Source organism: Macrotis lagotis, chromosome 3, assembly GCF_037893015.1.
Source record: "Macrotis lagotis isolate mMagLag1 chromosome 3, bilby.v1.9.chrom.fasta, whole genome shotgun sequence".
In the NCBI taxonomy this organism is placed as follows: Eukaryota; Metazoa; Chordata; class Mammalia; order Peramelemorphia; family Peramelidae; genus Macrotis; species Macrotis lagotis.
In genome coordinates, this window is record NC_133660.1 from 117,512,850 (window position 1) to 117,527,595 (window position 14,746).

Consider the following 14,746-nt stretch of genomic DNA (forward strand, 5'->3'; position numbering starts at 1 on the left):
GATGTTGCTAATTAACATATAAATTATTTTATTATATATTAAATATAAATCAAGTAGTTTATTCTATATTCTGTATTCATCTATCATCTCTTACTTTAAATTTTTATTTATTTAAGGCAGTGGGGTTAAGTGACTTGCCCAGGGTCACACAGCTAGGTAATTATTAAGTGTCTGAGACCAGATTTGAACTTGGGTCCTCTTGACTCCAGGGATGGTGCTCTATCCCCTGTGCCACCCAGCTACCCCCATTTATCGTCTCTGTCCAGTCACTTAGTTCTGACTGTCCCTCATGTTTGGAACATCCTCTCTTCTTTTCTCCATCTCTTGAAATACCTAATTTCCTTCAAGATTTGAGTGAGATAGCACCTCCAAAAGGCAGTTTTCCTGATCTTTTCAACTGCTACTGAACTCCTCCCAAATAACCTTGTATTCATTTTGTCTATACTTGTATGTAACTTGTGCCTCCTATGGTGATAAGTTCCCTGAGGGCTGGATCTGGTTCACTTTGTTCTTGTATTCTCAGTGCTTAGTGTAGTGCTTTATATATAGTATACATTTAATAAATGGTTGTTGATATCTAAATGTTGAAAGTAAAAGAAGACAGTATTGCAGTGCTAGAGCAGGTTAATGCATAGCAGCAAGGTCTGTACTTTTGTTTTCCCATGTTTACTTGAGGATCATTTAAAATATTTCACTGATGCTTTTAAAAAATATCATTATCATTTCATAATGATCCTCCCTCCTCCCTGGTAGAACTCTCCTTTGTAACAAAGACAGTTGTTCACTGGACTTGTCTGATCATTGTTATTCATCACTTATAGCTAAGCTTCCTGTTTGATTTCCTTCATTGTCCATCTTCTATAATTATAGTTACTGTGCTGATGGTGTTTTAAAGCCTTTCAGTATTTTTTTTATCTTATTATGGCCCTTGTGTAAAATTTCTTCTATTTGCTTCCTTTGAATTAATTCATATATTTTCTGAAAGTTTTTTAAAATTTTATTTTTTATTTTAATAACGAAAAGAATACTTCCACATATAGATAGGAAACCATAAATAAAATATTTTTATGAAATAATTTTTACTTAAATTATTTACTTTTAAAATGAAAAAATATATAATCAATTTCATGAATTACCTTCAAAACTGTCATATTAGTCTATGCTTTCTTTTCAATTTACTTCTATTACTGTGCATTTAAAAAAAAAAATTCAAACCCCGTCTCCCTCCCACCATTTCTGCATCACTATTGATAATCTCCCTATCATCTCTGTGGCTTATCCCTCCATTGTTGTTCAGTTGTTTGATCATGACCAGCCAGATCTTTTAGACCCCATGGACTTATAAAGGATGCTAGGGCCTTTCTATCTGCCATTATCTTCCAAAATCTGTCCAAGCACATGTTTGTTGTTTGACACTATCTATCCATCTTATCCTCTGCCATCCTCTTTTCCTTTTGCCTTACTTATGTGACCAAATCATGTAAATATTTGACCTTTCACTGAATAACCTGAATCAATTACTTTAAATATTAACTGATTTGATCATTTTTGCTGTCTAAGGAATTCTGAAAAATCTTCTGGCAGTCCAAATTGAAAGCATCAGTTCTGTAGTACTCAGCTTCCTTACAGACCCATTCTCATAGCTATACGTTGCTCCTGGAAAAATCATAACTTTGACTATACAGACTATTGTTGTCAAGGTGATATCTATACTTTTTAGGATGCTGCCCAGATTTACCATAGCTTTCCTTCCAAGGAACAAATATCTTAAATTTCTGACCACAGTCACCATCTTCTCTGTTCCTTGAGCCCAAGAATGTAAAATCTGACAGTACTTCTATTTCTTCTTTGACTGTTTATATGGAAATGATGGGGCCAATTGCCAAACACTTGGATTTTATTTTTTTGTTTGTTAAACTTTGTATCAACTTTTACAACCTCATTAAGAAAGAGGCTTCTTAATTTCTCTATTTTCTACCACCACAGTGGTATGATTTGCATATTTGAGATTGTTAATAAGAATTTCTGCCAGTAACTTTAATACTGAATTTTGATTCATCAATCCTACATTTTGCATTATGTATTCTGTATATAAGTTAAATAAATAAGGTGACAATATGCAATTTGTTGTACTCCTTTTTCAGTCTTAAATCAATCGCTTTCCATGTTCAGGTTCTTGACCTGCATACAGGTTCCACTGGAGACAAAGATGATCTAGTACTCTCACTATATTTTGTTGTGGTCCACATAGTTTAAGGTTTTAGTGTAGTCTGTAAAAGCAGAAGTCAGTATTTTTCTAGAATTTTCTTGCTTTTTTACATAATCCAGGAAATGTTGAAAATTTGGGTTCTGGTTCTTGTGGCTCTTTGAATACCAGTCTACTCTTCTAGCAATTGTCAATTCACATATATACCCACCCTGCCAATTGAAAGTTAAGAGAAAGGGAAAAATAAACATGTAACAGATCAAACAGATTGAATTCATGGAATTGCTCTGTCTACTTCCTGAATCTTAAGTTCTTTATTTCTCTATCAAGAGATGGGTAACAAGATGGGTTACAGATCCTCTGGTAACATAGTTGCTGAATGGTTTTGACAAGAATTCTTAGGTCATGCAAAGTTTTTTTTTTATTTCTGTCCTTATAAAAATTGTTCTTATGATTCTGCTCCCTTAGTTTAACTTTATGGATTTCTACGTCAGGCAATGTGTTTTAAGCCTTTCTTTGTTTTCATTAAGATTGAGATCTATCTGGTGATTGTTCCCCTCCCTCCTTCCTCCATGTTTGTTCCTCACATTCTTCAGTTCTGATAAATATGATTTTCCATGCCTTTCACCCATTATTTACTAGTATATCTTTTTTTTTTCTTAGCCTCCCTTCTTTTTATCCTTTGAAACACTCATATTAGAAAAAAATCCAACTCAGGTCCCGTGTTTTTCTTTTTCAACTCAGGTTCCTTTGAAGATTTTAAAGTTCTGAAGAAACACTTGTTACTTCTTCCCTGTAAGAATGATAGCATCATATCATAATTTAGACTCTGCTAATTACCTAAGTAAATATACACTTTTTGACACATTGCACAGATTTCAGTGGATGACATTGCTCATCTGCTTGTCAACTCTCACTCTTATTAACATAAGATGGGAAGTATGAATCACAATATCTATAATACATGGCTCAAATAAGGAAATGCTATTCTCATTAATATATTTCTATAGGTAGAATATATAGTTGTCAATAAAGTGACTAAATGTTCATATGATGCTACTATTTACACCAATGGAGTCAAATACAGAAATGACTCATGTATACTAAAATGTTCACAGCACTTTCTGGAGTATCGAAGAAACATAAATATAATTGACACATTTCAAATTGAGTAATAACTAAACAAATTATGTATATGAATTTGTTCTAATATTGTTGTCCTGTTAGAAATAGCTGTTGAAAGAACAGCAACTATAAACTGTTGAATCTGAATGTTAAAAATGGAAAAGAATAAGGTTGCAATATGAAGGTTCTGCTGCCACCCAGCACTTCCTTTGGATGATAAAATATGTAGATATATAACCTTGCAAATAAAACTAAGTCCTTTCAAATGTGTTGATTGGTTATGCTCATTTTTTCCTCTTTCCTCAGGCCTTAAAAAATTCTCTGTTATAAGGGATGATTTTGGGGGGAAGCTAGGTGGCACAGTGGATAGAGCTCTGATCCTGGAGTCAGGAGGACCTGAGTTCAAATATGGTATCAGATACTTCATCATCAGATACCTGTGTGACCTTGGACAAATCACTTAACCCCATTGTCTTGCAAAAATAGAAGCAGAAAACCAACCAAACAAGAAGGGATGATTTTTCTGGACCCTGTGAGGGAGAAAGATTATAGAGAGAAATGTTGATGATATAAAAACAAAAATATTTATAAAAATCTCTTTTAAAAATATCACCTTGAATAGTATGAGAAGCTGTAACTGTTCCTCTTCAAATTCAGATCTATTTCTCAGAAATTTCTCATCTTTATGTAAATTTTTAAAAAAGCACAATAATTTTCAACCACCATCACTTTTGTTCACCAAGATATTGTGATAATTTACTATATCTATCTTCCCAAAAAATTAATGACATAATTCTGAATGTTTTGAATTTCCTCATTTTAATAAAAAATGTGTTTACCAAAAAGCATTGTCCTCACTCCTTCTTATCATTATCTTAGATAGTAACTATATAAAAGTCAATGTATACTGTACTTAACCTTTTCTTATAGCCTTAAAAGTTTCTTCTACAGTAAGCAGTTCTCAAAACAATTTTCAAATTAAAAGTATTATCGTATCCTTTTACTCCATAGTGGTTTTAGTGAAAAAAGTATGCATTTCCTCACATAACCATCATTCCTTTATCCATCATATTATTTTGTTCTAATTATTCCCATGTGCCAAAACCATCTTTCATTACTTAGATTATTTTCACATTGTTTTCTTTCTTAATTCTGGAAGAATGCACCTCTCTCTCTTCTCCCTCTCCCTCTCCCTTCCCCCTCCCCCTCCCCCTCCCCTTCCCTCACTCTTTCTCTCTCTTTCTGTCTTCCCCTTTCCCCCCAATTTTATAGAGTATAGTTTCTTGGTTGGTTTTATTTTGAGCATCGCAGGGATCTTAATTTACATATATTGGACTTAGTAGTGTCAGTGCCCATGACCTTTTTGGTCAGGAGAAAAATCAATAAGAATACATTGTTGAGCCCTTTGATTCACTGTTAGTACATATTGAGTTAAAATATTACTGGTAATTTCTGCCTAAGAGTAATCACCTAGGTTTTGTTTGTTTGGTTTTTTTTCCCTGAGAGATTCTGTGAATGTTACTGTTACAATAGATAAAAACTGGGAACAGAGATCCGGCTATTATAATTTTTCTGTACAGTATTACAGAAAAGCACTGTTACTTTAATTTCAACCTTAAATTTTGTATGAAACAGAAACAGTATCTTTTTTAGAATAAAAAGAAAGAATTTTGAAGTATGGATTGGACATCTAATGATGGTATTTATGTCTTGCTTGAGTAGGCCTTGGAAATGTTCAAGACCTGAAATATAGGAAATTGGATATGGGAAATCTAAGATAACTTTGTAACTTTAAAGAGTTATCTGAAATTCATCCACCTGATAGGTCTTTATTCTATAATGATTTGGCAAAAAATATTTATTGAATTTGTTTAAATTAATATTAGAAAAGACTTAGATTCTTGACTATTTTATATAGATAGATAGATAGATAGATAGATAGATAGTTAATTTTTGCTCAAGATACTAAGCCCTTCCTCTCTTAAAGAAAATTTAAAAAAATGTTCAGTTTATTTTATGAAATAAAAGAATTTTTATTTTTTGTTGGGACATTTTTGTTAAGGTGATATTTAAAAAAACTCTTTGAGTTTGGGTGAAAACTTATGAGGAAAAACCTTTCTATAATAAGTGGAATTCCTTGATATTTAAAGTTAAAATGATTGTAACTTAATTTCACATGTAATATCTTTTTCTGAAATTCAAGGTATCCTGTTGCTTCACCAGCACACTAGGACTTCAAAAACACAACCATTTAAGGGGAATTTTGTGGAATGGGGAACATACCCCGTGGCTTAGCAGTCTAGTCAGAAGGATGATACCATGCTGACTCTATAACTAGATCTTTGAACAATATTCTCATGGGTGGTAAATGCAAAACAAAGTAATATCAACTGGCACTTAATTCTGTAAGTTCCCTGCTGATTGGGCTATGCAGTGAAATGGAACTCTTCCTGACAGGAAGTCAGCCTTGGAGTGTGGAGACCTCTGAAAATAAAGTGGGCTTTAATTTGGCATCCTGCTGCTTTACAACTAGTCTGTTTAACTTGGAACTATGAAAAAGGTTTAGCAAATGGGAGGAATACAGGACGTTGGAATGCCCAGTAAATGCTAACATTTCTTTTTGGCTTTATAACAGTTGCAGTTGAAGGAATCTGTGTTCATGTCCCTGTTTATATTCTTGACTTTTTTCTGTAGCATTTTTTACATTACATGGAATCAGTCATCTACACTCAGAAAGATGTGGAAAGTATATGGGATTTTTGGTGTGATGTTTTACAAAAATGTATGGGATTTAATCATTAAAATTGTCTAGAGTCACATTACATCAGAAAAGGAAGATGATTATTTCTTATTCCAGAAATACGATTCAGTGAAAGGGACACAGTTTTGAAGTCAGAGGACATTCATTTATCTCTCTTGGTTTCTAAGTGTTGGAAATGCTAGTTACCCTGTCTGAGTGTCAGTTTCCTTCTCTGATGGACTTTTAAGAATTGAAAGTCTTCAATTGATTGATTGAATCAGCAATGGTGTTTTCATCTGCTAATATGATCAAGGTATAAAACTATTATCTAGGTATAGAGAAAGTTATACATTAAATAAGGTTGTTGATTCAAGACCCTCCTACCCCTCTGTTACTCCAATAAGTTCTCTTTGCTTAAAATCTCTAGTAGAAAGTGGCTAGTTTATTATAGTATAAAGATTATTACTGCTTTTTCTGTCAAAGAATCCTGGATGAATTTTGGTTTCTAGGACTCAGTTTTTGCACATGGAAAATCAGAAAGTTGAATAATTTCATTCTTGAAATTTACAACTTTGTTTAGTTTTCATAGCTTTCTTGTGCTGCTTTGTTATTTTATACCTATACACACATGCAAGTAATGTGTGTGTGCGTGTGTGTGTGTGTTTCCTTCCTATTCTTTTTTTCATTTTATTGTCAATTTTATTAAGACTAGTAACTCATTTGTTCCCTTCAATATTTGCTCTGGGATCGTGTGTTTACATATAGTATGTGCACAGATGTTGACTGATGGTTGTATTTCAGTGCTGATTGCAAATATAACTCATTATGTATCCCATATCTGGGTATTGTAGGGTCTATAAAAGTCTTTGACTTTAGAGTTTTCACCTTAGAATTAGCATTTGGTAAATTAAAATCAATAACAGTACTATTTTGACAGTTTTTCTGAGAGTACTTATTTTAAAAATGTTAGCAATATCATCAAATATAGGGCAAAAACTAATTTTAACTTTTCTATCACTACCTCCCTTCAATGCTTAATTAAAAGTGGCACCTCCTATCTGAGATGTGTCCATCCACCCTGTCCCCATTAAATAACTTTGCATTTACTTCTTATGTTTTTTTGTGTTTTCTTATGTTTTCATGTTGTTTTTCCCCTAATAGAATTTGGAAGTTTTTGATAGCAGAAGCTGTTTCAGGGTTTTTTGCTGGTGTTTTGTGTTTGTCTTTTTTGTCTTTGGGTCTCAGACCTAGTGGAGCACCTGTGTAGGTTCTTAAAAAATGCTTGTTGAATTAGTGTGTGCCATTTATAGAGAAAGACATATCCATGCAAGTTGTTGTTTTATAAATATGCCCAGTGGATTTATATTAGCAAAGGATATTCTGAAGTTTATGTTCATAGAAAGAAAGGGAGAAAATTGCATTTTACAAATAGATTGTAGCAAATTTGTTTGTGAAGTTGTGTAGTCAGGTAGGAATCAGAGTCTGGATACGTTGAAAGGATTTGGGCAGTTTTATATTCCTTGTTAGGCAAGTCAGGTATGCTGTGATGCTTATTTGACATCTTATTTAACATTGTCCAGTATCATTTATTACTTCTCTGAGTCTTAGAAGTGATTGTGTGGGATTAGTGTGCCACCCCTAGTTCATCTATGTAACTCTTAGTATATCATCTTCCTGGCCTTATAATTAGTATTATGCCCTTTGTAAAGCAAACTAGATTTCTAAAACTCAAAGTACCAAACCAGGATAACTTTTAGAGAATCAATATGTGGTTATCTTGTTAACATTCCTAGAGATGTAGATTTTCTTTAAGAGTTGACTAGATTTAAATTATTTTTAAAAGAATTAAAAAGATAATTTTAATTGATTTAATGTACATTTACTAAGTTTTCCTTCTTTTTGACATGCTCTAGTTTGCACCTGTAAATTCCATTGCATTGTTGCTGTTTAAGGATAGTGATATCTCTCACATTTATATAACCCTTTGTTTTACAAAATTATTTTGTTAAATTCTTTTATGTATGTGATACAAATATTATTACCTTCATTTTACAGAGTAGAACACTGAGGGTTGGAGACGGTAGGTGATTTTCCTACCCCAAGCTGGTCTTTGTCAGATCTAAGAATTAAACCTGTTTCCTGACTCATAAATTAGTGCTTTTATGTTTTGTGCAAAATGTGCTAGATATGGTCAGAAGACTTGGGTTCAAATTTTGCATCTGCTACTTATGACCTATTTGACCTTGAGCAAATGAGCCTTCTAGGCATAATTTGTAAAGTGAAAAGATAGGACTAGACAATTGATTTTGGAGTTCCTTCTCTAGAGCTCAAACTATTTAACCCTTTATCCCTTCAAGCTTTAAAGATTTGAAATACCTATATTTTGATTTTTATTTAGTTCTCTCTTGAGTTCACTAATTTCTACATGTGAAGTTTTTCATATTTTTGACCTTAATGAAAATTATTAATTAGTATACCAGTTGAGTGTTGAGCTCCTGCAGAATATGACTGCATAATTTTGGAGGAAGTAAATTTTCAATTGAGCATCAAATTATATTCATTTGCTAACTATTGTTATCAGTGCATTTATGTTTCTGTTTGAGTTATTAATATCTTCCCTTCTTGAAAAAAGATATAGTTGTTGTAGGGATTGTCATAGAAGCACTATTAGAAAAACAGTCTTTGGCCTGCTTTACCCCATTCTACCCTACCTCCTCCAAATGTTCTCATCTTACCTGAGAACTTTGCTTTAATTTTGGCAATAGTTGTTTAGACAAATGAGAGTAAGAGAACCTATTTGATTAATTTGGTGCTTTTCAATTTGCATGTGAATGTGAATAGAGAGCTACCTGTAATCATCCTAATTCATATCTGTTTTGAAATATGAGAATCATGAACTTGGCAATAATTAAATATGATAGTCAATTTATAAAATAGAAATATCTTAAGTTTTTTGTAAGTGGAGCTTATAATATTGATAATTTAAATTAACCTTTTTTTTAAGTGGCTAGAATTTTTACTTACTGTCTCTTTTATATGACAATCACTTAGGCAAAAACCTTAAATTTTTGGTAAAGGGACAAATTATAATCATTCAGAACTATGGGATAAACTGCTTTTATTAAGAGACTACTTTCTGTAAGATGTTTCCCTGCTACAGAGAGACAAAAATGAAACCATCCCTGTACTGAGGTCACAGAGAACTTACAAAATTTTGTTGTAGAGGTAGCTGGATACTTCTGAGTAAAAAGTTGTTTGATGTCTAATTTCTGCTCCCTATTTTAATAGTGCTATAATCATGCATCTCTCAGACTCACAGAATCTATAAAATGGATCTGGCAAGCACCAGTGTTTTTGTGTGCTTACATTTCTGTGGCATTTTTGATGCCATTACAATTTCTGGATCTACTGAGGAGTACTTGGCTGCAGACATCCTTTTGGTGTACCTGCAGACTTTTTTCTTCACTGGAAGCTTCAGGAATTCTCGTATCATTGGTCAAACATTTCTATTACTATTACCCATTGAGATATCGCATTTGAAGGACATAAATTAATAATCCATTGTACCATGACATGTCCTAGGCAGCCTTTATATATGGCTGATTGGGGTCTGGGGAGTGGGCTAAGTACTGGAGGGAAATAAAAGAATTGGAAATTTTAAAAGGATCTGATTTGTTATTCTAAATGTGCCATAAACTTCCTTTCTAAACCCATCTTTGTCGTTTTGGAACACTGGAACTAGTTCTTACAATTCCTTTAAAAGAGCATTTTCCTCTGCTTATTCTATTTCATTCTTATGTCTGGTTAAATGATGAAATAAAATTCCTAAATCATTCCCTTTACCTCTCATAAGTTTAGCTTCCTCAATTATTAAATGCTATTTGTGAACCCTAGGATTTTTAAAGGATGCTATAATTCTGATATTCTCTCATTCTATGAAATTTTTGTTGCAGGTTTAACTTTAGGCATTTGCTTCAAAAGAACATGGTATCAGTTTACTGCATTCACTGTTCAGAGTGGAAGACCCCAAATGGTTAAACAGCAGGGGAGTCTTCTGCTTTTAGTTAAAAACTGCTGTTTTCTGTATGGCTTATTTACTACATGTTTAATTCTTAATGTAGTGTGCTGTGGGATTGAGCATGCAAGTCAGCAGAAGGAGTCTGTTTTTTACATCTAGTGCTATTACTTGCTGTACAATAATAAAGGCACTATTTTATTGGGTTAGTTGTAATTAACTTCAGCACTAGGAATTCATATAAATCATTCCTAATCTGTTTTCTTTAGATTTTCATTCTTTTTACTGGTTTAACGAAGTTGTTTTCCGTTGTCTTTTTACATAAGAACTGAAGTTGTAATTGCTTTTTTGAATTAGATTGTCAGACATGAATGTATTTGTGGATAACAGAATTGATTAAAGTGAACTAATGAATTTTATATAACACTTTGTAAAAATTTGTTACTACAATAAATATCTTGCAAGGGTGAATTTTTTGTTATGAACCTAAATAAGCAACAGTATTTGAAAATTTATTATTGTGTCCCCCCAAGTATAAAAAAAACCCCAGTTCACTAAATAGTTAAAATGTAACAATTTTTTAAAAGACATTTACAGTTTTTGTTTTCTAGAAACCTAGGCAATTCAGTGTTAGATGAAGGATTTGTTTCTGTGTTGACTGAAAATTTGTTGGTAGTTTATTTCTTATTATCCTTTTTTGAAAATTTTTTTGCATTACCACTTTTAAGCTTTTTTTTAGCACTTTGATATTTTCCTTCTTATCTGCTTAATATCTTATGCAACGATGAATATTTTAGTCTGATTTTTACTTATAATTTCTTAAATATTTGTTTTTTTAATGGAAATAAGTAATGGTTAAAAGTATTTAGAAAACAATACATGAATACATTTTGAATGAAGTGTACATACATCTGCTTACCTGATAGAAAAGAATTTTTGTAATTTAAATACTATGAAACTTATTTTGGGTTTATAGAAAGATTTTAATCTGAAAGGTTATTTTAAGCAGTTTACAGAAAATAGACAAACTGGAAATCTATGTTTAATGTCTGACATGTTTAAATTTTGATTTATTGTTAACTGATGTGTTAGTTTCTTATATATGTGGTTGGAGGAGAAGGTATGAGGTTAAAGTAAGAAAGATAGGAAGACACAGGGTAACATGTCTCAAATTTAAAAGCTGTAGTTTGTTTTTTTTTAAATAAAAATTATTGGCAAATCCTTTTTTTAGTGTTCTAAACTCTGTTAGAGCCTTTAAAAATCTTATAGCAATAATTAGTTGTTTTATATACTTCTAATAGAAATCTTTCAAGTGTCTTCTGAAGTGTTCTCTAATGGATAGTTCTTGCTTTTTGAGATTCCCTGAAGACTTGACATTGGACCTCAGAGGGCAGCAACTGCCATATGGCTGGTGGACTGGAGTTGCTAAACAGACTGACCATGTACTAATAAGAGACATTTATACAGTCTGAGTGTTTACCCTTCGTAGGGGCCTAATGATGATCATCTGTTGAGAGCTTGTAGTTCTCAAGGGTTAGAGAAACTATTATCACCTTTATTGAAATCAAGGCCTCTACATTGATCAGGGAAGTCAATTTTTTTTTTTCACTTAACTGATACCAATTTAATAGTTATTGGAAAGGAGCTTTGCTGACTAGATATTTCCTGAAAAGATTTTAAATGTATAGGAGTTTTCATTTGAGAAATGAAATCCAGAAATGTTTGTGTTTAAAAAAAACCCCAACACATACATATGCAATGTATATTTCTTCATATTCATTCATGAAATAGAGTGAAATATATTAGAAGATTTTCCCCCACAAGGCAATAGTTTTGGTGTAACTTTTCTTCATAATTTTTCAATATTTATAAATAATTTTACCTCCAACAAAACCTAATTAAGGTTTCAGTATCACTAATCTCTAAATAGGCTAATTTCTTAATTAAAAATTTGTTCAGATATTTAGAATGTATCTTTTGCATTGTCATCTTACTATTCTTAATGTATGGATTACTACTGTGCCATGTCTTTTTTTCTAGATTATTATTCCCTATTTCACTTTCATCAAAGCAATATTTGAGATAAGGTTTTGTTTATATTTCTTATTGACCTTTGGTGGTCAATAGAATTTACTAAAGCTTGCGCTAGATTTGTGGCAAAGAGAATGCTAATATGAAATCAAGTGAAAGCATTCTTGAAATGTTTTTGATAAGTTTATTTGAATCATAATTTGACTCTATACCATTTTGTGTAGAATTGACCTTTAGTTAATCTAGAGGTAATCTATCTTACTCAGTCTCTTGTTAATAATGCATTCTTTCTCCCATTGTGGTTCTTCTTCTGGGTATTCTAGTCCTGGGAGCACTATTCCTCAGTTATCTAAGAATCTGCTAGGTGAACCTTTTAGTGTCTCATTCAGTCCATGTCATAAAATAAAATCAGTTTGTGAGAGTAAGGAATAGTCCCAGTCATGGTAGAAATGGTGGATCTTTCAGACCACTTTAATGCCAACCTTTTCATTTTAGATTATTTGTGTTTGGTGAATTAAAAAGTTATTGGACATTAAAACTTGGGGCCCAGAAATCATCTCTATTCCAGTTGGGCTGCTCAAAAATTAGGTTTCAGTTATGATGGTTTTAAAACTTAAATATTGTAGAAAACACTATTGAATTATTTTACTTTTTATTAATATTGATGTTTGAAAATCATTCAAATTTAAATTTTAATATTTCACTTCAAGGAGATTCATGAACATTTCAAAAATAGTATTTGTAGGATAAGTAGTATTTTTTTTTAGGTTTTTTCAAGGCAATGGGGTTAAGTGGCTTGCCCAAGGCCACACGGCTAGGTAATTATTAAGCATCTGAGGTCGGATTTAAACCCAGGTACTCCTGTCTCCAAGGCCCGTGCTCTATTCACTGTGCCACCTAGCCACCCCAATAAGTAGGATTTTTTTTTAATAAAACAATTATTTTATTGATTTCTTGCAATTAAATACTGCCAACTAGCATTGCTTCCATTCATGCACCATTCAGAACAAAGGGAGGATTCCTTGGGTGTTTTGTAAATTATGCATAACATTTTAATACAGCAAACTCAAAGTTAAAACTTAAGATGCACCCTGATTAATTATGTAGACTGATAATTAAAAAAAGCAGAACTAATAATTTGGTTCCTTTCTTCATGAAGTGGAAGTTGAAACGTTTCTCCTGATAGTCCGGAGGTTGGCGCCACGCTAGGAGGAGTGCACAGCGTGGCATGTGGAGGACTCACCCCTGAAGGCCGGGCATGAATCCTGGCAGGACGGGATCCTCCTCCCAGACCAGGCCACATTATCCTTTATGGCATTGTGGATCAATTATTACGTAGAGCATAACCCTGAAGTGAAGAGAAGGAAAATCAACTGCTGCTTGCAAAGTTCTTCTGGGGGCAGCCTGATTGGAATGGGAAGAACCGGAGGAGTCCATGCAGTCGCCCCAGCTCCCACAGCTCCCACAGCTCCGGCCACACCCCAGCTGGCGTGGGCCTCCCCGTGACGCTTCTCCATGCCGTGGCCAGGCCTCTTCTCCCCCTGATGACCCTCCACCTGGAGCAGACCACCTCGAGCCTCGTGGTGTCCCTCTGGTTGTCTGATTGCCTCTCCCTCACCACCACCTTGAGCCCCTTGTGACCATCCACTTAACTATTCATGAGTCCTTTCAGAATATCTTTGGGGAGTTCCAGAAGCAGGAGCTTGGGGGATGGAAAGTCCAAAGGAGGAAGGTTGGGGATAGGAATGTCCTTGGCTTTTCCCGGGTTCGGAAGCCAAGTAGAGGGGCTGGAGGCAGTCTCTGTGGGGCTCCACAGCTCAGATTTCTCCACAAAGTCGGCATCAGCCTCCAGCTCTTTCTCGAGGGGGGGTCTTCTGGAGTCTGGCTTTCTCTGCGCGGAGCTGCTTGTTCGCTCTTCTCAACCTTTCGTTGTCGGCCACAAGAAACTCCACGTCGCTTCAGGTTGGCGATCTTGGTTGCCTGCTCTTCTATGGTGGTTTTGTCATCTTTTGGGACTTTGCTGCCAGGACACGGTTCTGTGGGGTCTTTCCTCTTCTGAAGGAGAAAAAGGAGAGTGTCTGGATCCCTGTTCAGGATGGCTGGCACCGGGGCGGGATGAGCCTGCTGAGCCCAGAGCGCACTCTGGCCCTCAGACACATCCTCCATCAGTGGCTTGCAGGCTGCCAGAAGATGGGGGGCTCCGTCAGGAGTTTGCTGGGCTTTCCACTTTTCCTCCTGCTTCGCCCTCTTCCACCTCTCCTGAATAAGCAGGAGTTGTTTCATGTGGCTGTCCCTTTGTAATTCCAGTGATAACTGAGCCTGCTCAGACTGTGTCAGCTTCATGGCTTCAGAAAGATATGTGGCTGCCTTTTGGTGATGCAAAATGGCCTCTTCGTATTTCCCTGCAGCTAATGACCGGTCTGCTTTCCTGCTCTGCTGATGAGCCAGGTTGAGGGGCCCGTCCATCACTTCCATAGACACCAGCGTGGGGGGCGGGGGGCGGCGGCGGTGCCCCGGCTCATGGGGGGGGCCGGAGCAGGGCAGCGCTGGGATAGCCCCGGGAGCCGGATCGACACCACCACCGCCGCCGCCTAAGTAGGATTTTTAAGCAAGAAATTTGGAAAATAAG

At 34.7% G+C, this 14,746-nt stretch overlaps 1 protein-coding gene and 1 pseudogene across 4 annotated transcripts in view; one reads left to right on the top strand and one right to left on the bottom strand.

Moving 5' to 3' along the window:
- Positions 1–14,746, top strand: part of LRBA (LPS responsive beige-like anchor protein) — an 832,197-nt gene that overhangs the window by 318,079 nt on the left and 499,372 nt on the right. The gene's annotated exons all lie outside the window — the stretch shown is intronic.
- LOC141517797 (nuclear receptor-binding factor 2 pseudogene) lies at positions 13,766–14,619 on the bottom strand (annotated as a pseudogene).